This window comes from Protopterus annectens, chromosome 8.part0 (genome assembly GCF_019279795.1).
Source record: "Protopterus annectens isolate FY-2018-M chromosome 8.part0, PAN1.0, whole genome shotgun sequence".
In the NCBI taxonomy this organism is placed as follows: Eukaryota; Metazoa; Chordata; order Ceratodontiformes; family Protopteridae; genus Protopterus; species Protopterus annectens.
In genome coordinates, this window is record NC_056741.1 from 108,564,869 (window position 1) to 108,589,839 (window position 24,971).

Consider the following 24,971-nt stretch of genomic DNA (forward strand, 5'->3'; position numbering starts at 1 on the left):
ATGATATATAACTATTTCTGTTATTTTTTCTTTTAATTTTATATTATCAATTCATAAAGGGGTTTAGACAGCGTCTTGTAATTAAACAACAGAGATCTCTGTTGCTTTTTAAAGCTATCTCGCTATGTTAAATGGGTTTAACATAGCGAAGTTTTAAAATAAACAGCGGAGATATCCGTTTGCTTATTTTACTGTCTCGCTATGTTAAACCCATTTAACATAGAAACAATAAAAACAACGGAGATCTTGTTCTCCATTGCTTTGCCACAGTTCTGATGTACTTTCCGCGCAGTACATCAGAACTGCTGCAGAATACCAGACAGCTGCGGAAGGGCAGTAAAGAGGCATTATACAATGCCATTATTTAAGAAAAGTAGTTATTTCTTTTCTTAAATAATGTCATTAATATAATAACAATAACCACTTCTGGGTGTGGTAATGCTGGATTTACCCACGGTTGGCTTTGTTTGGTCCCTCTGGCTTCGCCTTCGGGACCAAACCACGCCAACTGTGGGTAAATCCAGCATTACCCACACCCAGGCATGGGTTATTGCTATAATACTAGCAGCAACCTTTACTAACTGTTCAATATGTATGTTTTTCACTATTTCAGTGGTTATGTCAATTTAAGGGCTCTTTTAGTCTTTTTGGCACCATTTTTGAAGTTTTGAAAGGGGAAGCAATTTGTTAGAGTTCAGTTTCTGATGAAAAGTTCTGTGGATGTATGAATGAAAGTGCTAAAACTCATTATTAAAGGTCTTCTGATCTTACCTGTGCGGCATGTTTTTTTTTTTATTTTTTTAAGTTTATTTAGTATGCTGTTGGTTTTATCTGTGAACATTAATTTGCTCAGAAGCAATCATAACATTGTTAAAAAATCACTTTTGCTTGAAGAATCAGGCATACTAATATTAATGCATCTGCAAGTTAACTGCAGTAATCATTGATTCCATATGAATAACATTACTGATTAATTGTAAAATTTCACTTTGAGTTATAAGCAGGGTATGTTTGAGAAGATTGATCATTGTCAGTGTTACATGCGATACCGTTGTATGTTTGGTATGACATATGTAATAGTGATTATAGCTGTACTGTTTCACATGTACGTTATTGTGTTATTACTTCTTTTTGAAAAGCAGATGATGGTAAGATTGTATGTCTAGTAATGTTATTTACTGCCATTATGATGTGCATAGCTTGTCTGTTCTATTGCTGAATGGTTGTCTGCTGATTCAATGGTTGTCTGCTGTTTCAGTGGTTGTAATGAGGATGGCAGAGGACTGGCAACAGTGATGGATTGTTTAACCATAAATGACAATCCCTTTTCTACAGAAATCCAGCCCTGTTATTCTTTCTATCTGCTCCTTAAATGTTTACTGATAAGTATTACAGTGTTTGAATTTATCAGGTACATAGATAAGAGTAACCACAAATGCAGGTAGTGACAGTGATGCATCACTTCATAAATACTGAGTCACATAAAATAAATTTGAAGATATCACATGTTGACACTGTGTTTATGATTGTCATGTTTTTTCTTAGCTGTATACTGGATTCCAATGGTCAGATGTTGTGGTGTCAGCCATTAACCATGGAACATTGCTCATCTCATTTACATAAATCAATTTTTCCACTGATTATTCTTATTGCTATATATTGCTAAGAAGCATCTGTTATTCATGGGGTGTGTAAATTACACCTTATTTGTACATAAACCTCAGGTGAATTTAAGTATGCTATTGACACTACAATATAATTGTGTCAGGCACACATACAAATAATGTACCATGGAAATGATGTCTGTTTTATCAGACTGTCTGCATGATAGTGTTGTACAGTATAAGTCAAAGAGGTTTCCTATCACAGATAAATGTAGATAAAGAGACTCGTAGGCTGGAAATTAAAATACTTGAAATTTATTACAAAACATAGATTTAGGTAAGTGCTTTTGTGGCAGTCCTCTTTTTCAGACCTTAATACAGAAATAAATTAGCACACAAGGCTTAAATAAAACCAACAACCAATGAAAAATTATTTAAAAATCAGTGACGCAACCCACTTTTTTTCAAGAGAGGTTTTAAAGATACAGTACTGTTAAGACCAGGTGCTAAGTATGCTTTATGTCCACTATCCACCTTAGTTCAGCATATTCAGTTTCATTGTTAATATCACCTTCTCTAAGTCTCACATTCATTTTTGCAAGACCAAGAATTTAAAATTGTGCTGATCACCACAGTCTAAGACATGCTTAGCTAATGCATTAGTAAGTTCGCTGTTCCTGATGTTATTAAGATGCTCCATTACCCTTTCCTTAATAGTTCTATTGGTTTTACCAATATAGAATGCACTACAAAGATTGCACTTAGCAAAATACACAATGTTTTTAGTAGAACAATCTGCATAAAATAGAAACTCTACAGGTTTCTGATGCACAGAGTGTAAAATCATGCAGGTGGACCACATGTTATTGCATATTCTGCAGTTTCTACATGGGAAAGTCCCTCTACATTGTGAGACAAACCTGTCACATGTTTTATTCTGTGTATAGCAGAGTTTCTTTTTCAAATTCTTGCTATTTTTAAAACTAAAACTGGGTGTAGAACCAACAACCGGGCTAATCTCGGGGTCAGTGAGAAGAATGGACTAGTTCTTTTTATTGTCACATGTCTTGTAGACATCATTAGAAAAAGTAAGACATAGCCTATTGACTGGTAATGAGGAGACTTGCTTATCTGGGGGTACGGATCATTGTCAGTGTTACATGCAATACTGTATGTTGTATGTTGTATGTTTGGTATGATATATGTATAGGTGTTCTGCTTTTGTGCATATTTGTTTTTCATGTATACTGACGGCTGTTTCATAGTTAAATAGGTAATAACAACATTTCCTCAGATAAACTGTTTATTACATGACATGTAATGCACTTGAGTAAAGTAATGACACTCTAAGATGGATACAGTGACCCACACATGGACTTCTATTGATATCACCAATATATATTAATAATAGGACATTATGAATGTTGCATGATCTTGACTATACACCTACTACCCCTCAGTTATTTATATTGTACAAAGTACTACACTTATCTTAGTATGTTTTTTGGTCTTTGATGTTAAAGGTAGTAGCCTTACCTTCTTCCACCAAGTGGCCACAGTGGAGAGGAAATCCTTTTATGTTGCATAACTTATAATAAAGAGCATTGCATCTAGGCCCAAAGAGATCATTATCCCACTGTACTTCACCCTTATTAGACCAATCATAGAGTACAATGCTCCTATTAGTACGTACCTGACCAGGCATATGCAGCAGTTACTGCCTCAAAGGTTCTTTACAAAAAAGAATAAAGGTATAACAAACTTGCCTTATGCAGAGCACCTTAAAGCCCTTTTCCTCTACTCACTCTCCAATAGATTGCTGATGGGTGATATGTGCCTGGCTCACAAGACATAAGCAAACCTCACACTTACGAATCTTCTACATATTTGTAAGTCAAGGATTACCAGAAATAGTAGAAATAGGAACCTGAATTTTGTCTGTGACATAAACAGAACACACTGGAGAGACAGATATGTGTCTCAGAGACTGGACCTCCCATACAACAGGCTTCCCATCCATGTGAAACTGAATTTATGTATTACCCAGTTTAACCACAACTGAGACAAGTAGTTGGGAAATAAGTAATTTACACCAGGCCTTGCACCCATGTCCCTTTTGGACAGAGGCAGTTTATAAATTCCTGGCCCTCAATGTCCTATATGGATACAGGACCTCATTATTCTTTCAGAAAAAACTTGGTTAGGCTTAGGCAGGCCTCCCTCAGGACATTAGCCTAGTAACAGTCTATGAATCCATGAATTTATAAAACTATTAATTTAAGGCATTTTTATAGTTTACATTTATTTTAGTTTTTTGTACTAGGCCTAGGTGGTTCTAACTTCCACCATCCTTATCGTTGTTTCGGTTTTGCAGGCTTTTGATCTGTCTGTCCCTACTGTATAGCTGTCCCTAAAAGCTCCTTCCAGTCTGATCCTCTCTGTTTGTCTTACTGGTTACTGAGAGATGAAACTAGGAAGGTCTTCCCCTTAGACTGTTATTGTACTTTGAAATTACCTTAAAGCTTCTTTGTGCCTCATTCTGGCTTGTCTGCCAGACTTGTTTCTGTTAACTTTTTAGTTGTTGCTAACTAAAGTATGTTTTTACATTAAGAAGATTGGGACTGCAGTTAAAGTGGGAGCAGAAAGGTATTCTGGTCTGTCTAAGTTGGGAAACACACAAGGAGGGCTAAAGTGACAATTATTTGCTGTAGCTAGTTGGCACTATTTCACTTATGGCTAACCAAAGTGTGTTTTTACATTAAGTAGACTTGCACTGCTATTCTACTGGCATTAGTAAAGTAGCCTGGTAAGTATGAGTTGGGAAATATATAGGGAGGCTTAAAGTGAGATTGTTTCATAAGCCAGAGAACTGTTTAGGGACTTAGACTGGTGTTAGTCAGCACATGACAGCTGCTTTTGCTGTGCTTTTACACTAAGAAGATTCAAGATCATCCATTTACAGGCAGAAGGTATTTACTTGGTCTCTCTGAGTTGGAAGGAACTCCAGGGAGCTTAAAGTGTAGTCACTTACTGGCCAGAGGGCAATGGAGTTAGTTTTCAGATTTTTCTGTCTGCTAGAAATTATGAGCATTTTTGCAGAGCTGTTCACTGCTCAGTGGTGGTTATCAGTACCCTGTGTAGCTGCAAGCCTATAAATCTAGTTCTTAGGACTTTAACTCATAACACAGAAAGGCTTTATGTGTGGATAAGCTTAGGGAAGCTAGACAGTGTCATACAGCACTAAGATCCTAGTGATTTTAGCACAAACATCATAGCAGTCTCTAACATCTAGCCTTCATCCTAGACACCACCCAGGTGACCAATGTAAAACCAAGACATTAAACCGTGATAGCCCAACCCATATCTACCAAGCTGGCCACAGAGTCATTAGGAAATTGCAAATCTATGTTGTCATGACCTGCTTTTTTTTGGGGGGGGGGTCTAGTTCACAAAATCAAATGCTCAGTTCCAAGAAACACTGTTCCTCAAGACAAAAAGAGTGAATGTTCAGTTAAGCGAATGGTCACATCACCTAATGGTGTACACAGGAACATTATTAGTTGACCATTATTACCACTGTGACACACTGCACTATGTTAAATGAATCCAGGTGGGGGGGTTGTGCCCCCCACCCCCCTACCTATATATACCAACTCCAAGATTGCACTACAGTGAGAAAAAGGGCAAATTTACTGCCGCTGGCCAACTAATTCCATCCCTGTGTAACACATTCGCTTATGCGAACAAGAACATTCACTCTTTTCTCGATTAATAGATTTTGCGGAATTGAAAATTTGATTATGTAAACTAGGTGCCCCTAAAAATAATTTCATAATGTTTCTGTGGCCAGCTTGGTAGATATGGGCATCCTGAGGCAATGTAGAAATTGTCTCATGTACTTAGACAGCCTTTTATTCCTTAAAGCACTTCAACAGTATGTGAATGATATACATCTTAACTTCATTGCATTCAAAAATCTTGCTTACAAGCAAGGTTATTAAAGACACACACTCTACAGACTTCACATATACTGCTCACAACACACATAGACCTTCTTATGCTCAGTCATCTAAAAGAAACATCTCCAAACCTCAAAGACCCCTTAAGCCATCTATCTGCATCACCTACTTTCAGCCATTGATAAAGCACACACCAAAAGTATCCCTAACACTACACATTTGCCAATACCCAATGGTCTTCCAAGAACAAAGCCCATAGGTCAAGCAATCACTGGACCTAGTACTCTTGACATAGGGGATGCTATTGTATGTGTGATGATGTGAGGTATTACCATCTGTGCCAGGGAGAATAGGGCATTGCATGTGTAACATATGCCAGCATAGTTAGCTGGAGTTTTATAAATAACTCTGTGTCATTTGACTATTACGACTTGTACAGATGTTTGTGTTAAAAATGTACCAATGCTGTTATTATAACTGATTAAATATTTATGTTTAAACAAAGAATTCTGGTTCATAGGTTCATAGGTTGGTACTAGGCTATCAGCCCTAGGGCCTATACAAGCCTAGCCATAACAATTCCCTGGCTATTTCTTCCCACATTATTTACTTTCCTGGACCCCTGTCTAGCAGGGCAACTGACATGATCCCTGGGGTGAATTTCCTTTCTCCCATCCAATCGTCAAGGTTCCTCTTGAAGAGGTCCAAAGAGGCACTCTGCTTGACATGTATGGGCAATCTATTCCAGAGTCTGGGGAGTCTCTGGGTCAGGAACTTATCCCTCCAGCATGTTTTGTTTATTGTGATGACAAGGTTTAGATCCCTGGAGTGTGTAGCTCTGAGGGATTGGGATTTCTTTAAGTGTAGCATATCCAACAGCTCTGGGTTTGACATGGCCTTGTATGTTAAGCAGAGATCGCCTCTGAGTAGGCGATATGACAGAGTATAGCTGGAGTTTTTTAAGGCGGTCAGCGTAGGGCATCTGCTTTAGGCCTGTGATTCTTTTAGTGAGGTATTTCTGAGGCCTTTCCAGTTGTTGCAGATGTTTTGAGAGGTACATACCAAATGGGGCATAGTATTCTATAATGGGTCTAATGAGGGATGAGTACAGTGGGACAATGACCTCCTTTTTTCTGGATGAAAAGCCCTTCGTGATGGGGTGTGCCACATAGAAGGATTTCCTGACTGTTGTGGTGATGTGGTTATCGAAGGTGAGACCACTGTCCACCTGTGTCCCTAAGTCTCTTATCACACTTTCTGTGTTTAGTGTACTGCCACCTATATGGTAATTCATGGATACATGTTTTTCCCAAAGGGGATAACAATACATTTCTTGGCATTGAGCTTGAGCCCATGGCTCTGGCACCAAGCATCTGTTTCTGTAAGGCCCTTTTGTAGAGTATCCACATCATTTGGGGATTCAATAATGGCTCCCAGTTTGCAGTCATCTGCAAACTTTGTTAGCCAGAGTCCCTTAGTGTTGACCTGTACTTCAGAGAAGTAGATGCCAAACAAGAGTTGGAAGTGGAAGGGAAGAGTAGAGTTTTTTTAAATGTATCTATAGTTTTCGGGTACTGCAAAAGTTCATGACAAAGCTCATTATTGTGTATTGTACCTGAGTCAGATGATCAAATGCGATGTCATTCTATAATCAGCACTGAGAGGATGGAACTCACTCAGCATCTTGTTTTCTTTTGTTTTCTTCATAACCTGATATAAAGATCTTTGACAGTTACCACAGTGCAGTTAGTTGAGTTCAGTTCAGTTTATAGGTTTAGGTTTATAGATTAGTACTAAGCTAACTGCCCTTGCGAGCCATTTTAAGCCTAGCCAATTATCACATGTGATACTCAAGCCCTGCACCTTGTGCTTGCAAGGCAAACACCTTAACCATTAGGCCACCCTCCCAACCCCCCAAAAATATACATCTTCAATCTGTTACCAGTGGTGAGAATCAAACCCTACACCTTGTGCTTAAAAGTCATACACCTTAACCACTGTACCATTGGCCTAGAATGATATGGCATTTGATCATCTGAATCAGGTACAATACACAATAATGAGCTTTGTCACAAATTTTTGCAGTACCCGAAAGCTATAGATACGTTTCAAAAACCTCTACTCTTCCCTTCCAGAATTCTTTGTTTAAGCATAAATATTTAATCAGTTATAATAACAGCATCACTTTGCCTTGTGGAAGTAAGCATCTCAGCATCTAATCTCACCTTGTATTAATCAAGTTAGCTAGGGAACAGTTATTCTTTAGAAAGTCAGGAAATATAGTGAGATTAGATAAGTAGTGTTTTTCTGCATCTGTGTGAACCAGTCCAACTGTGTTATGTTTATTTCTCCTGTGATTGAAACTCTGGTGTTTATTCCACTTACATGTTTAGTATTCTCGTGTGTTCTTTTTTATTATTTAATATTAAATATTTTATACCTTTCACTGTGACTGGTCTTTCAGAGACTACTTTTATCATCTTGAGAGTACTTGTGCTCATTTTAGTGACACCTTGGCCACAACAAAAAGCCTGGCTGCTTTGGTCATACTCTAGTTATTTATATTAGTATTGATTTTACTCAGTATAATTAGCCTGACAAGCCTGGTCTGCAAGGCTATGGAATGTATCATCATGGAACTTATAAACAATGACTTTGGTAATCTCCAAACTCTGGACCCCACCCAGTTTGGGTTTGTAAAAGGCAGATCATGTCTCCTAAACCTGAAGGACTTCTTTGAAGCAGTCACCAAAGCCGTAGATGAGGGTAAGGTGGTTCACACAGCCTATCTAGATCCCGCCAAGGCATTTGACACCATCCCCCACTCTGGAATTATAGATAAACTCACTAAACTAGGTATAAATCCCTATATCACAAGATGGGTTGCCAACTGGCTCACTGACAGAACCCACACTGGGAAAGTAGCTGATTCCAAATCCAACTTCAGACCAGTGACAAGTGGAGTACCACAGGGTTCAGTCATGGATTCTCTCCTGTTTGGTATCTCCTTCTCTGAAGTACAGGCTAACACAGAAGGTCTTTGGCTAATGAAGTTCACAGATGACTGCAAACTAGGAGCTATAATCAAAACTCCAAACGATGTGGACATCCTACAAAAAGGCTGTACTGAGACAGATGCCTGGTGTCAAAGTCATGGCCTCAAGCTCAATGCCAAAAAGTGCATTGTCATCCTTTTTGGTAAAAACTCTGTACCCATGAAGTACCACATAGGAGGTAGTCTACTTAACACTAAAAGTGTGACAAGAGACCTTAGGACACAGGTGGACAGTAGTCTCTTTTTTCATAATCACATCACCACAGTAGTCAGGAAATCTGTCTACGTGGCACACCTCATCACAAAGGGTTTCTCATCCAGGAAAGAAGAAGTCATTGTTCTTCTCTACTTGTCACTCATTAGGCCCATTATAGAGTACAACACCCCTTTTGGTATGCATCTCACAAGACATCTACAACAACTGGAAAGGCTGTAGAAATACCTCACAAAGTGGATTATCCGCCTCAAACAGATGCCCTTTGCAAACTGTCTCAAAAAACTGCAGCTTTACTCCGTCGCATATCGCCTACTCAGAGGTGATCTCTGCCTAACATACAAAGCTATGTCAAACCCAGAGCTTTTAGACATGCTCTACTTAAGGACCTAAACCTTGTCACCATAATAAACAGAATATGCCAGAGGGATAGATTCCTGTCCCAGAGACTTTCCATACTCTGGAACAAACTACCTATCTATATCAAACAAAGCTCCTCATTAGCACTGTTCAAGAAAAATCTTGATGATTGGATGGGAGATAGGAAATTCACCACGGGCATCACTTCTGTGGCTCTGCTCGACAGTGGCACAGGATTATAATTTTCTTGGGTGGCGAAAGCCAGGGTACCTTTTGGCTGGGCTTCTCTAGACCCTTGGGCCAATAGCCTAGTACCTACCTATGAGCCTATGAACCTATGATACCCTTGTTAGAGCCTGACAGTAGCTGACTGGTAGCAGCAGGGTTACCTTGCATTCTGGGCAGAAGGAGTACAGATAGTAAAATCTGTGCCAGCCTTTCTCAGGAGAGAGAAAGAGAGAGAGAGAGAGAGAGAGTGTGTGTGTGTGTGTGTGTGTGTGTGTGTGTGTGTGTGTGTGTGTGTGTGTGTGTGTGTGTGTGTGTATGTATGTGTGTGTGTGAGTGTGTGTGTCTGTGAAAATCAAATGTCCAGTTGTGGATGTGTCAGCTGCTTGGAACTGGGCCACAATGCTCCAAAGTGACTCCTGTATGGGATCTTGAGAGACTGGGAGTCCAGTCCCAGGGCTGGAGCATGTTCTCTGTGTGTACTTGGAGGAAGTTGTGCTTGATGCATAGGGATGCATCTACAAATACTTCCAGATTTAATAAAATCCATGTAGGCATAATGTAGAGCCTACATGAAAGGTACTGTAGCCATGTGCTTGGTTCCCCCTTGGTAGAGTGCCATGCATATTAATGATGGGTTGTTGCTGGGGGAGTACTGTGGAACACGGTTATTGAATCAGGGTAGGGAGTGTTTTACTGTGTCCGCAGATAAGTAGCACACCCCTTGCACTGTCAAAGTGCATTATATCAATGTAGTTCAATTTATTTTATTTTATTTTTTTTTTATTTTTATTTGAGGTGGAGTGTGCAGCAACTGGCATGTGCAGACCTCTAAAAATAGAAATGGATGCATTTAATTATTAATTCAAAGGTCAAGTTTAAGCATAGCTAAGTGGGTTTGCATGGCACGGTGCTCAGCAGTGCTTAAACATATCTAAGAGGTATATGTAAAAGTATAGCAGTATTCTACACATCCATGTATCCAAATGGTTAGAGTGTCAGCCTTATGTGCAGTATGTGCAGGGTTTGAATACACAGAAGTGTTATTAAGCATTTATTTTCCAAATACAAATTATGCCAATTATTTTTAAATCCTGAGTTGCTGTGCTCTGCTAAGGTCTGCTAAGCCCTGTTAAGCTTTGGCAAGCATTGCTTAAACAAGATCCGTTTTAGCACTGGTCAGCACTGCTTGGCTCCATCATAACATTCCGCTGTCCAGGAGTCACAAGCATCATGAAAAAAGTGCAGCACTATGGGCTGACCTTGTCACAGCAGTCAACCAAGTAGGTCAACAGGACAGGACCTATGAACAGGTCTGACACCGAGAGCCACAGATATGGTCAATGCTGCACAGCAAAGGGCAGCCACTGTGGCCAGGGACTGTGGTGCCACCAGTGAAGGGGCTGCAGCAGAACAACCACCCTTGGCCACAGAGGAATTCCTGGTGAACCTGGGATCTACAATCAGCTCCCAAGCATCCATCAACCTATACAACCTGGAGGTGGGTGCCACAGCATCCACATCAGAGGAGTGTCCAGGTAAGCTTCCTGTGTTCATCACTGTAATACTGTATCAGTCATAGTGCCAGCCTCTGCATACCAGTACATCGGTGTCAGGTCAATCCGCATTGGAGGTTGGGGGTTTGGTTTACATGCACAGTTGTGCAGACATACTCAGAATGTCAGCAATGTAGGCAGTATCACATTAGGTACTGTACATGTGGTTATCTTCACATATTACCATGTAACAATGCCATAGTTGGTATTGTGACAATACCTCTCCCTCGCATTTCCATAGGTCTGTCAGATGTGGCTGGAATCCAAGGTCCTGTACCTGGTAAGTGTGATACTGTTTTACAGATCATAAATACCCTAAAAATGCTCAGGGCTGCCATTTTGACTTAGGCACAGCTGGTATGTTTAGCCAGAGTAGGATAGTTGTATGTTCAATTTCAGATCAGTTAAATGGAATGCATTGAATGGGTAATCACAGTCATGTATTTGCAGGAACATTAACACATTTGCACTTAAGTTTGTGAAGGACTATGCAGCCTGCTATACAGGAAGAAATCACTCACAGATGCCTGTACACACACAATAGAGAAATGGTATATAACTGGGGCAGTCATACTACAACTGGCATAGTATGGGCAGGAAGGGGTGCACTGTATTTTAGGTGTAAGTATATCAGATACAATGACATATTGCTTATCTCACATGTATATTGTACTGGCAACATTAACCAGATGCAGCTGCAGTGCATACTATAAAGGGCATCTCTTGTCTGTGTATGTTGTTGTGTTGTGTATGGGATCAGAAATAAGATGAGGTACATGTAATGCAGTTTACGTGTGTGTGTGTGTGGGGGGGGGGAGGGGGGATTACCATACATAATAGTACAGGTAGTAATGTACTTATTTTGTCTTCCTCCTCACAGGTGAACATGGGGGCTGTAGTCTGTTCCCCTCATGACCTAACATCAGTGTCTCACCAGACTCCGATGATGATGGTAGCCATAGTGAGACACAGTTGGCTGGCATTGTTGGGGGCTGAATCTGCCCCAAGGGTACATCCCACTTCCTCCCCCATTGTCCCCACACACAGTCAATATGCCCACACATACCCAGTCCCCTGAGGCCACAGATATTGGACAGTCAGAGTGTCATGACATCAAACAGGACAGTGTGGCATCAGTGATTGTAGACACTGGACATAGCCAGAAACTGACAAGGTCCCACACAGGCAGATTGACAGGGGTGCTTGAACAAGGACTGCTTCCCATCCAACACCTGTCACGGGTGTCACATCAGAGGTCACTCGCCACAAGTTTCAGTCCATTATGGAAGCACAGGCACATTTCAAATGCAACTCAATATGGATGCTCAGGATTATGGATGCCGCATAGTCTGACATCCATGACTGCCTCCATCACATTGGTGATGCCATGAATCATTTCACTGATGTAGTGGACAGATGGTGGGCAGAAACAGTGTCAGTCTTTCACTGCATGTTGTCTGTGCTGGAACATCTGGTTGGAGTAGGGCATCGGACACATGGACGTAGGTCAGCAACACCATCTGCTGAGAATCCACATTGTCTTGCACACTCAAGCTCCCATATTAGCAGTAGCTCCAGCACCACAGAAGGGAGTGTGTTGTCCACACCATGATGTGGCAGGCCATGGGCATGTGGTCCTGGGGGTTTCTGTGGGGATGTGGGCCCAGCCGACAGCAGTCACCATCAGCTATTAGCACCGCATCTGACCCTGAGCATGGTGGTGCCAATGCCACTCCTGACAGAGCCAGTTTCCGTGTTCATGGCTGGAGATGGTGAATTGTCCACACTGCCATGTATGGTCCACAGCTGTCCAACATACACATGTGTAGGGCTAGCACTGGGCTTGACTGTGTACATGCACACACTCAAAACATCACTGTCACATGCAGATCACCAACAGGCAGACATGGCACCTATCCATGGCCCACCTATCCAGCACCCCTTCCTGACTCACACACATACTGTCAACTGTTTGACACAGCCTAGGCTTCTAGCATCCCCACACCACACCCTGTGCATGTGATGATACCTGTGCCACATCCTTGCCATCCATGTCATCGATGCAGGGACATGAAACTATGTCTCTGATGCACAGGGTGAATACATTACTTTACATGTAGGTTTTGTAGTGCGGTAGTGTTATGCCATGCAAGGTGTTGTGCTATGCTGGTATGTGTCATGAGTATACATCCAAGTTTGTGCATCTTTGTTGCATGATGTTAGACTGGCAGTAGTGTTGTAGAGTGAGAGGTGTCTCACACAACTGTGCATGTTTCTGTTCCAGTGGTCTGAGTGGCTAAGCTATGGAGACTTGGTGGCAATACAGTGGCACAGGATGGCATGGCAGCACAGCAGAAATATGACATCAGCAAGGTACGGCTGTATATGTGAGTGGTTACCTTGGTGCATATGTGTACAACAGTGTGTCAGGAACAATGGAGGCAGTCCGGGTAATCATGCATACATACAATGTGACAAGGCCTGCTACATTTGATATGTGTCACCTGGGTGTTCTGTACATACAAATGTAGGTGGTGAAAGATAGCATTTACGCCTAGGTAAATGTGGGCTATTTTGGGCCAGCAGCTAGTCACAGGGCAGTAAAATGCATGACCATTGCACACCCATATGTGTACTGCTGCATGGGGATATATTTGTATACACACACACACACAGTTGCCTATTGCAAGATTAGAACCCCTACCTATTTAGTAGTATGCATGAACTGCATGTGCCACTGAGCTTAATTGTTATGAGATTGTTAGCCAGTGCTGTTAAGGTGGAGGACATTAGCAGGGCTTGTAAAGGAGGCCAATGGGGAGGCTGGCATTTAGTCACAGAACCTTAAAATGTATAACCATTCTGCAGAGATAAGTGGTGCAGGCATGTGTACACTGCTGCAAGAGGATATATTTTTACACATAAACAGAACTGCCTGTTGTGGAATTAGACCCCCTACCTGTCTAGTAGTATACACTTCAGCAGTGTGTACTTATCGCATGTGCCATGGAGCTCATCTGTTATTCACCTGTCAGCCAGTGCTGCTAAGGTGGATGACATCAGCAGGTGTTGACAGGCAGGCCAATGTTCAGGAAGACACTAGTCACAGGGCCATAAAATGATTAAACATTGCACAGACACAGGCCAGACAGGCATATCTGTGCTGCTGTATGGTAAATATTTACACACACACACACACACACACACACACACACACACACACACACACACACACACACACACACACACACAAAATGCGGCTAAAGTCAGATTAGAACCCCTACCAACCTAGTATTATACACTACAGCTAATGATACATATTGCATGCACCATTTAAATCTGTTGTATATGTGGCTGCAACCACAGTACTTGTAGACTGCGTGAAGTGGCCTTGCATTACACAGCATATGTGACCTGCAGAGTGAACCTACTTTATGCTGTTAGTGTATTTAGTATCCTAGCAGTGGGGTACCTGTTAATAACCCTGCTACATGTGTATAAGTACCAGTTTTGCCATGTCTGTCCGGTTGCAGTTTGCTAGGTGGACAATTGGCCAGTGACAATATAGCCTGTCCAAGTCCTGAGTCAAAGTCATTGCACATTACACCACCTGCTCACTGTTGTCTGTCTACAGGATGACATTCCACAGGCAGAGGATTCAGTGGTTGGGCAGATTCTGTTGTTATCCATCCTTGGTCTGTTACCATCAGACAACTGTTGTGTGTGTAGGTGCATATAATCCCAGCATTCTGCATGTAAGTATGTATATTCGTACATCCCCACACACAGCTACACATATGTTTGTATCTATATATGGATTTAGGACTGTTGAATGAAAGTGCAACAGTCCAAATCCACTGACACCAAACACACTTTAACGAAAGCACTTTAACCAAAAAAGCGCTTTCTTTTAAGTCTGTTAAAAAAAATTACATCTATGGTTTATGCAGGGGGGCAAGTCCCCCTGCACCCCCCACACCCCCTTACTTTAATATTCTCACTCTGAGGTTACACTACAATGGGGGAAAGGAAATCTTCCCTTATCTGCATTGTAGTATGACCGGCACAACAGGCATACTTACGCAAAAATGCTGCTTTGGTGAAAAGCATTTTTGTGTAAGTATGCCAGCCCATTAGCAATTCAGTGAAAAGTTAATTTGTGCAAGAGTCCTAGATCCATAAATATATATATATATATATATATATATATATATATATATATATATATATATATATATATATACTGTAACTGTAGCTGTGTGTGTGTGTGTGTGTGTGTGTGTGTGTGTGTGTGTGTGTGTGTGTGTATGTGTGTTATTTGACTGTGTTATATAGATATATGAGGAGGGTCTAAATCACGCTACACATTTATGTAGCTCTCTCTCTCTCTCTCGCTATATATATATATATATATATATATATGTGTGTGTGTGTGTGTGTGTGTGTGTGTGTGTGTGTGTGTGTGTGTGTGTGTGTGTGTGTGTGTGTGTGTGCCACATACTGATAGGGTAATCATGTGTGAGGGGGGATAGGTAGAGACAGATACGTATTACATAGCTGTTTGTATGCACAGACATATTTTCACATATCAGTTAATTTGGCAGATGAGGCATCAGACATGGGCTCAAGTTAGCTAAGTGTATGAGCATGCCCAGTGTGACTATCAGTACTTGCAAGGTGGACTCCAGGCCAGACCAACCTGTACTCCAGTCCGAGATTTTGTGTGCAACCAGCAGCCCAGCATCTCCATGATATTTTGTCCCAGGCATTTGCCTGCTGTGTGCTGAACATAATACAGAGAGAACATTTGAGAAGGCCAACACATTTAGGTCCTTAACCTTGAATTATCTTCTGTTTCTCCTTTCTCCCTTTCCACTTTACTAAAAAAAAAATAAAAAAATAAATCTTTGCAAGAATCTCCTTGTGTTCTGACTGAGTGTGCTTCTCAGCTAATAAGTATATTTTTTGGTGCTTTTAACTGTTCAGAGTTGAATAAAACAATAATTGAATTCAGTTCAGAATGCAGTTTGAATAAATTGCATTTATTCAAAATGTATTTGGTTTAATGTTGCTACACACTCAAGTGTGCTAGCTTGCACTGCTCTTGAATTGTTTTTAGTGCTGTTTTAGCTGGTTTCCTGTAAAAAAAATCTAAGCTTGTTTCCTGCCTTTCCTGTAACTAGTCTAGTCTAGATATAGATTTGCTGTGTCCAAGACTGTTTATAAGCTTTTGATACCCCTCAAGCCTTTCTGTGTTGGAGGGAAGCCTTCTAGCTTATCAGTGCGAGTGGTAAGCAATAGGTAGCCTATGTACCACAAGAGTGGTTTCTGGCCCAGAAATTGTAGTTTATTGGCTGTTTGGGCACTTTTTCAATCTCTTTCAACTTTCTCGTCTAAAAAACACGTTTGTGCTTATTTCCTGCATTTTCTGTAGCTAGTCTATTCCAGATACAGATTTGCTGTATCCAGGATTATTTGTAAGCTTGTGAGCCCCCCAAGCCTTTCTGTGTTGGGGGGGAAGCCTTCTAGCTTGTCAGTGGGAGTGGTAAGTACTAGGTAGCCTATCTACCACAGCAGGAGTGGTTTCTGGCCCAGAAATTGTAGTTTATTGGCTGTTTGGGCAGTTCTTTCTATCTCCTTCAACTTTCTAGTCTAAAAGCTTGCATTTGTTCTTTTACCATCTTCCCTGTAACTAGTCTAGTCCAGATACAGATTTGCTGTATCCAGGACTGTTTGTAAGCTTCTGAGAGGTGCCAAAGTCTGCTCTTCAATTTTTCCCTTAGATATCCTAGTTTTCTCCTCTCCTGTACTTTTACTAGCTTATTAGTCTAGCACTTTATTGTACTTGATTTCTTGTTGCAATTATTTTAGAACCCAAAAGTGCTACCAGCACTAAAAGTTCTACAAGGAAACAGCTCCAGTACTTATTATTAATGCCCATCCCTCCAAGCATATCTAAAGGTCAGTTCCCTGTGCTTTCTCCATTAACCTGGTGAACTTAGGCATCCTGAGACAATGTAGCAACTGCCTCATGTACACTGACAACCCTCTCCTCTTACCTCCTAACACTCAGACTTGTGAGAGATGCACTTATATATCCAAAGTGGAAGCCACACACTCTCCAGCCAAGACTGGAATAGTTGGTCATGAGGAGAAGGTCAACACTTGCACCACACCATATGGAACACATAACCGTGCAGAATACACACCAGCACTGTCATCACATAAAAACACAAACCACATACCCACCGTCGCTGAGGCTCTCAATAAAAATCTACCCAAACAGCAGAAACCTCCAAGGCAGAAACACACTGATGTCCCACTCACTAGGCTGAATAAAGAGAAAGTAACAGTCAGCCTACCTGTCAGGTGGCAGGCTCCACCACATAATGCATAGACCCAGGTCACTCAACAACAGGTATGAATATGACTGTCATTGTACATGTGGGTGTGAATGACCTGAGACGTACCTGGACTACATGAAAAGAGAAATGGAGGGGATCTCTGATTATGTAGCCCAGGTGGGTATGACCCTAGCCCTGAGCAGCATCCTACCATCACCCAGAATGATACCACAGAACAAGCAGAAAATGATTGATTTCAACAATTGGCTAAGTTTCTGGAGTCATTCTAAGGGGATCCAGTATCTGTCTGCCTGGGATGACATGATTGACAGACCTCGATGCTTTGCCAGAGATGACCTGCATCTGTCACCACTGGGCTTCCAGATACTGACCAAGGCTCTTGGCAGCCCTATAGTGCCTTTTTTAGGTGGTGTTTCAAACACCAAATTACCACCGTAACAGCTACAAACATATGCAATCTGAGGGTCATGCTGCTCAACGCTAGAAGTCTAATTCTCAAACTGCACTCCCTTGAAGCACTCCTTAAAATGGAGAACATCGACATTTTGCTGTAACAGAGACCTGGTTCATGGCAGCAGAAAGCACCACTGCACTACCAGGCTATAACTCATTCCACACCTTTCAGCCCCAGAACTTGGACTGAAGCTCCAAAGGTAGTGGTGTTTCCATATTCATAAAGGATGCTCACACCTCCAGACTGGTAGCCCAACATAATGCATCAGAGATACTTCATGTGCAGCTAACATTGGGTATTCAGGTCGTAGCCTGTTATAGGTCTCCAACCATCTCCCAAGACTCACAGTCCATGTTCCTAAGTACCCTGGAGAATATTAGGGTCCAACCTAACATTCCTATGCTGGGTGACTTCAACTACCCCTCCATTAACTGGGAAAACTACTCATGTACCAGTACACTTGCCCAGTGTTTCCTGGAATTTATTAATTCCAATGCCCCGGACCAGCTCATTCTTACCCCCTCTAGAGGTAGCAACAACCTTAACTTGGTCATTACTAACATGGGTGAATGTTGCTCTACACCAATAGTCAACTCCTCCCTGGTTAGATCTGACCACAAACTAATCACCTTGGAAATCCCCCCCCCCCCCGCAAAGGTAACTGCCATGAAAATCTTCTCCAAAGCTAACTTTGGGCTCCTAAAAACAAAGGTAGCTAACTTCATGGCACCCATGCAAATAGAGAATAGTTGCATGACCACCAAATCATATACCAATACACTGTACGAATATCTACACAAATGCATGAATCTCGCCATACCTAATAGAACCAAGACACTCTCCTCCAAAAAAAGGAAGACAATCTGGTGGTCCCCTGCCATAAACAAACTCTACAACAGAAGGAGGAAACTGATGTGGAATAAGGTGAAGTCCCAAGACTGGAAAACTCCCTTATCAGCCTCAACAAAAAGCTGAGATCCCTCATAAAATCCTCTAAAGCTAGCTATAAAAACAGAATTGCAGTAGATAGTAAAGACAACCACAAGGCCTTCTGTAGTTATGTAAATAATCTCCATGGCAATACCCAGATTTGCTCTGAGCTACTGCACAATGGTACCTCCTATGTCAAGCCAACAGATATTGCCAATATACTGGCCAACAGATTTCCCCTCCCCCCAAAGGACCAATCAAAATACCAGTAGATTGCCAGGCACCCAGTATTACTGCTGTACAGGTTAAAACAACACTGTCCAAGGCCAAAAATACAGCTTCTATGAGACTTGACAATATCCCTGGCTGTGTTCTACATGGACTACAGAGTGAACTGGCACCTCACATGTGTGCCCTGTTCAATCACAGCCTCACCTCAGGCTTTTCCCCTACCAAATGGCTCACTGCTATAGTCATCCCTCTCCACAAAGGAGGACTGACTACAGACCCTGGGAACTATCACCCAATTAGCCTGACAAGTCTGATATGCAAAGCTATGAAGAGCATCATCATGGACCTAATAAACAAGGATATAGGGAATCTCCAATCTCTGGATCCCACACAGTTTGGTTTTGTGAAGGGTAGATCATGCCGGCTCAACCTGGTCAACTGCTTTGAGTCAGGCACCAGAGCTGTGGATGAAGGCAAGGTGATTCATACAGCCTACCCTGATCTGGCCAAGGCCTTTGATACCATTCCCCACTCAGGTATCATAGAAAAACACACTAAACTAGGTATCACCCCCTATATCACTAGGTGGGTTGCAAACTGTCTCACAGATAGAACCCACAGTGCGAAAGTAGCTGACACCAAGTCAGTCTCCCAAACAGTCATGAGTGGAGTCCCACAAAGATCAGTCCTGGGTCCTCTCCTGTTTGGTATCTACTTCTCAGAAGACCAGGCTAACACAAAGGGACTCTGGCTGACAAAGTTCACAGATGATTGCAAGTTGAGAGCCATTATTTACTCCCCAAATGATGCTGACATCATTCAGAAAGGCCTTACTGGGACCAACGACTTGTATCAGAACCATGGTCTTAAGTTCAATGCCAAAAAATGTGTCATCATCCCCTTTGGGAAAATTCCAGTTTCCATGAATTACCACATCGATGGTAGTCCACTGAACACAGAAGGCTTTATAAGAGATCTGGGAACACAAGTTGACAGCAACCTTTCTTTTGACGTCCACATTGCCACTGTGGTCAGATAGTCCTTCTGTGTGGCACATCTCATTATTAAGTGTTTTGCATCCAGGAAGAAAGAGGTCATTGTCTCCCTCTACTCTTCCCTCATTAGGCCAGTCATCCAGTACAATGCCCCATTTGGCATGTACCTCACTAGAGACCTGCAACAACTGGAGAGGCCACAAAAGTACCTCACAAAGAGGATCCTAGGCCTTAAACACTTGTCCTGTATGGACAGACTCAAAAAACTCCAACTATTCTCTGTCTCATATCGCATACGTAGAGGCGATCTCTACTTGATTTACAAAGCAATGTCTTACCCAGCTCTGTTAGAAATGCTACATTTAAAGAAATCCCAATCCCTCCGCACCACATGCTCCAGAGACCTCAACCTCATTATCACAATCAGCAGAATGTGCTGGAGGGTCAGGTTCATAACCCAGAGACTGCCCATGCTATGGAATAGACTTCCCATACATGTCAAACAGAGCACCTCACTGGCCCTCATCAAGAGAAATCTTGATGAGTGGATGACAAATAGAAAATTCACCCTGGGGATCACTTCAGTGGCTTTACTGGACAGCTGCACTGGGAAATAAGGTCAGGTGGGACAATGCCAGGGTAATCCTATGGGCTAGGCTTGGAAAGGCTCCAGGGCCATTAGCCTAGTACACATCAATGAACCTACATATCTCATACCTATCAACTGTAGAGATTGTAATAGAATATACAGAGTTTTTCATCATATGTATGTTATGTTGTACATAGCATTATGGTTTTCTGGTACATTATTGGCAAATCATTACATTAGGAAATGCTGACAGACATTTGAGTTACTGACTCCACACACATCAGGAAACCCATGCTAATGCATGACCTGCTATTCTCTGAACTTTCTACATTTGTCTTGCCAGTACTTAATCCTTCTCCTTATATTTGGGCCTTTGTCCCTCTACTGTTCGTGGCTTTTTCCAGATTTCCTGCTCTAAGTGGTTGTAGGCATGATGTGATTGGGGTACATGATGTAACACCACACACAGGGTGACAGTCTACATACCTCTCACTGTACAAGTTTTTGCAGGATGACTAGCATTCCACCCCATATGCCTGCTGTTTTCCTCATACAGTTGTGTATTCCAGTAATATACTTCTAAATGGAGCCCTGTGAATTGTTGTAAGTGCCTTTCCATCCTGCTGCTAATCTGGCCTGTTGCAACCTGCTGTTTTAGTAGCCACATACTAGGTGACTCAGAGCATACATAATGTCTGTAGGTTTGGCCCTCTGTCTGCATTGCCTCTGAATTTGTCCAGCTTTCTTGCAACAGATTGTTGCATATTGACAATCTGTGGGGTTCCTACCATATGAGTACCTCACATGCAAAAGTTGTAGGGGCAGCCAGCTTCGAACCATCAACACCATCAGCCATGCTAATGTACTTAGCCCAGTGAGACACACCAACCACCAGAAAGTGAGGTTTAATTCCACATACTATCAACAGCAGACAGACATACACTGTGACCCCTGTATTTTGTGGAAAATAGAACATTTAGCCAGGTTCTTTGTGACAGCCTTGGAATTATGTGGTCTGCTGCTATAACCTTGCAAAGATACTGTTACTACAGTTGTATGGGAATACTGATGTGTTGGGGGTAGGGAACTCTGGCATTCTCAGTCGTGCATTTTTCCTATGACCCTGCTGTTTGGCATTTCACTTGCATACTATGGTGGGTTTTTCAGCCATGTGGCCTAATGCATATTATGGGGCACTCAGTATTGGACAGATTACCTGTTGTCCCAGGTATCTGTTAGTTCTCTGCAAGTAGCCCAGCAGCCCACTCTATTCCTTGTATACATGCAGCAGCTCCATACATATGCTACCATAGTTTAGTACTCTGCACATTTGTTGTAAAGGAGAGTGACTTACCTTGTGAACGCAGCAGTTAAGAGACCTTTGTTTCAGGGTTGACTCTGTCTGGTGCACATAGTACACAGCCAATAAATGGTAAGGTACAGGTTTTGTGGTGTGGCTGGCATCCTTTTTACTATGTGTGCGAGTCAGAGTAAGGTGTCAGTCCCTAGGACCTTAGGTTGTCAGTGCATGCACTATACATTGCCTCTTTGCCAAGCCCAGGGCATACTGGGTACACCTACATATGCCTACAGGGACAGCCTCAAGGGGTTCCTCCTCCAACTCCCCATGTGGGTGTGGTTGTGGGGACCTAGGCACTGGTGGGGGGCTGTGTGTACCTTCCCTGTAATGATCCTGCCGCAGCTGTTTCTGCAGGATCATATTGTGTAGAATGACGCATACTGTAAACATCTGTGAACACGTGGCTGGAGTGTACTGCAGGGCTCCACCTGATATATTGAGGCACTGGAACCATGACTTGAGGAGCCCAAACACACACTCTGTGATATTCTAGTTTCTGTGTGTGCCTCATTATGGCATTCTTTGATAGGTGTGTGTGCATTTCTGATGGGTGTCATCATCCACGGTTCCAGTGCGTGGCCAACATCCCCCACTAGATGGCCATATGGGATGTCCCCCTTGGCATACTTCTGGTACAGCTGTGATGCATGCCAGATATGGGAATAGTGATAGCTGGCAAGGCTGCCAGCACACACATTTATGACAAAGCCCTTGGCATTGCACATGACCTGGAAGATGATGGAGTGATACTCCTTGTGGTTGGTGTAGACTCTACTCTCCTCACTGGGTGGTGCTTTGATGTGTACATGAGGACAGTCTATGGTACCTAGTACCACAGTGTAGTGTGCTACATAGTAGAAGAGATGCATATTGCTGGCCCTCTACTCAGGGGTGCATAGTCAATAAATGTGCTCACTGACATGTGTTTGCATGGCATCCAGGAACTGGTGGAGTACCCTGGATGCTGATGCCTGTGAGGCCCCCATCATGTCCCAGCTGGTCTTTGAAAACTACCTGTAGCTAGTATTATAAGGGCTACACATACCTTTGTTTCCACTGGGATGGGTTCTCCTCTGTTGGATCTGGGTCTGAGTTGAGGGTGGCAGAGCTTGGTGAGTTCTTGCAGTATGACCCTGTCCATCCTGTAGTGCTCTACAATCTTCAGTTAATGTAGCTCCTGGTAGGTTATGTTGGGTCTGAACACTCTTCTACTTCTCACTTAGGCCTATTATCAGCAGCAGCAGATCTGAAATCAGCATCTAGCACATACGGATGTAGCAGAGCAGCAGCAGCCCCTAGCATTCTCTCCATTAAAATTCCCAAGTTTGTATTCCAATGGTGCAGAGTATGGAGGAAAAATCAGATTGTAGGGTGTATGCATACTTTATAGTGTTCTGATGCAGATGCAGCCTGTGCGATTGGCTAACCCTAATGCATTCCACTTGCCAAGTACATTATTGAGGGGTTTGAATGGCCCAGTTTATGTGGAACAGGAGTTATCAGTAATTTCTACATGACTGGCTTTCCTAGGCAATTTATTATTATTTTTTTTTAACTGCCTTCCCTGCTAAGTACTGCGGTGCAGCCCACAAACCTGAACCTCTGGTATAAACAATGCTCAGCAGTTTAGACACACCCCCATAGACGGGCACACTTAGCAAAGTGGTGCGCCATGCAAACATGCTCAAACCAGCTAAAACAAGCACCCCAAGGCTAAACAAATCTCAGCAGCACTGGACACACACCCCTGTTTAACTGAGTGATGCGCCACACAAATGGGTGCCACTCAGCTCCAGTGTGCTTAAACATATAGTGACACACCCCCTTTTGATGTCAGCTACCTCTCCTCCGGACACCAATACAGTCCTGGAGCTAGAAGGACTTTATCTGCGGGTATGGTAACCCATTTTGCTATTCAGTAACCCTAGCTCATTTGCATAAAGATCTGTGCACACAACCTGGATACTACACTATTCCAGGGCCTGCCTCCTTAGTAACCACAGAAATCTACCATTGTACATATTCCATGCAAGGCCATATAATGCATTATTTATCACATATGTATTATTTTTCATTTTTAAACTTTTAAATACATTTTTTTTGCATAACAGCATGTTTGTGTGCTGCTGCGTGTCAAGCCAACATAATATGGGCATTAAAAAAAAAAATTATTTTAAATTATTTCCTGTTACCTTTTGGACATACAGGGCATAGTTTTGCACACATCTGTGTCTGCTATGCTATTTCTGACCTTCTAACCAGACTTTTACAGCCCCTGTTCACTTTTTAATTTCTTGAACACGGAAGTTTCCGTGTACACTTCTGAAACCAACACAAGATATGCACAACTTCCTATCCACTTGCTGGATCACTCCACACCCTCATTTGCATGCAGTTCACCTGCTTATGAGGTGATTTGCATGCCACAGACTCTTCCATGCTGGCATGCTTGTGCACACCCCTCAGCTCTGTTTACTGGATCGCACGGCTGCTTACTTCCATGTAAGCTCCTTGTCACTATGCCTACATGGAAAATTAATCCAAGTAGGCTTTATTGAATTCCCCCCACTGTGTAAATCCATTCCAGATTTTAGTGACCATCTCTTACAGGTGTCAGTGATGAGGATTGAGGCTCCTTGACTACTGGCTTGGCATAAATAGAGGACATCACATATTGGTGGCAGCTGTGAGATATTAATTGAACTTCAGTAGCCTGTGGGCAGTTGTCACTGAACTTCTGTCTATACTCTCAACAGCCACAAGGTAAACATTCAGAGTTTGATTTTCACAACAGTTTTATTGATTTTTGTTAGTGTAGTTTAGTCAGGGAAAGCAGGCAAAGATGTCAGCAGACGATTATGGTAAGCTGACAAAGAACCAATTGGCCAAGGTGTGTGAAGCCATAGGATTGATGCATACTAACCGGATTAAAGAGGAAATTATTTCAGCCTTAATTGCAGCTGTAGCATGGAGCAGTGACCAGGAAGACAATGAACTTGGTGCTTGAGATGTGCAGTCTTTAGAAACAGGACAGATCATCTTTTCCTCAGAGGACTTAAAAATCCATCTGGAGT